Source organism: Colobus angolensis, unplaced genomic scaffold (assembly GCF_000951035.1).
Source record: "Colobus angolensis palliatus isolate OR3802 unplaced genomic scaffold, Cang.pa_1.0 Scaffold84, whole genome shotgun sequence".
NCBI lineage: Eukaryota > Metazoa > Chordata > Mammalia > Primates > Cercopithecidae > Colobus > Colobus angolensis.
This window is the reverse complement of record NW_012122265.1, coordinates 4844836-4845777: the sequence shown is the minus strand read 5'-3', so window position 1 is coordinate 4845777 and position 942 is coordinate 4844836.

Sequence of the window (942 nt, the reverse complement as noted above, 5' to 3'; positions counted from 1 at the left end):
GGCCAGACCCCAGCCTAGGCGGCGTCTGAGATTGCAATCTCGTCTGGGGCACTCTCGCGCCTCGCCCCGACGCGACTTCTTTTCAGGGATTAGTTCTGACTTCATGATTAATCAGCACTTTCTGGTTTCCTTAGGGTGACGTCATCTCTGCTCAGAGATAAAACAGGCTCTTCTTTGAAGGCTGCGGGCCGCCTGGGGGCCCGGGTCCGGGAGGCTGTCCCAGGGACCCCGCCCCGCCCACAGGCAACAGCCAGATCGCTCTGCCGGCCCCTCGAACGCTGGGTTCCCTGGCCACAGCGCGTCTTGTTTATTGCTTTTGTGGACTGATTAAATGCAAAAGCTCAAGGTTTTCTTTTTTTTTTTCCCGTAATTACAAAAGTAGGGCATGCTGTTTTAAAGGGTGGAAAATTACAAAGAAAAAAGTAATCACCCAAAGCCCCACCCTCTAGACTCAACCTCTGTTAATGGTGCATTTCCTTCCTGTCTTCCCCCCCAACCCCTTTTGTTTGCAGCAGCTCTTCAGGTTTTTAACATCATTTAGCCATGTTATATCATTTTGTAGCCTACCTTTTTCACTTAATATTGTGGCAGAAACTTTTTTGTGTTTTTTTCAAATATTGCTTTAAAGGTCATAAAGAGTTCTTTAGTAGAGGTACTTAAATATTATTTCAGTTTATAAGCATCTAAGATGTTCCCAGTTTTTACTAGTATATGAGGTTGACCATCCCTTCACCCTTATTACGTTTACCAGGGTTTGATGGTTGGTGGAACATACTAGCCTAAACTAATAGTTTGATCAAATATATGTCAAATTGTGAGCAAAACTTGAAAGCTTTTGCTCTTTTCCATATTGCTAATGGTAGAGAACCTGGGCAGAAACTGATTATTTGCAGGATGAGCTTTTATGCGTGGGAAGGAAGGCCCTGACCTGAATGGGAGGTA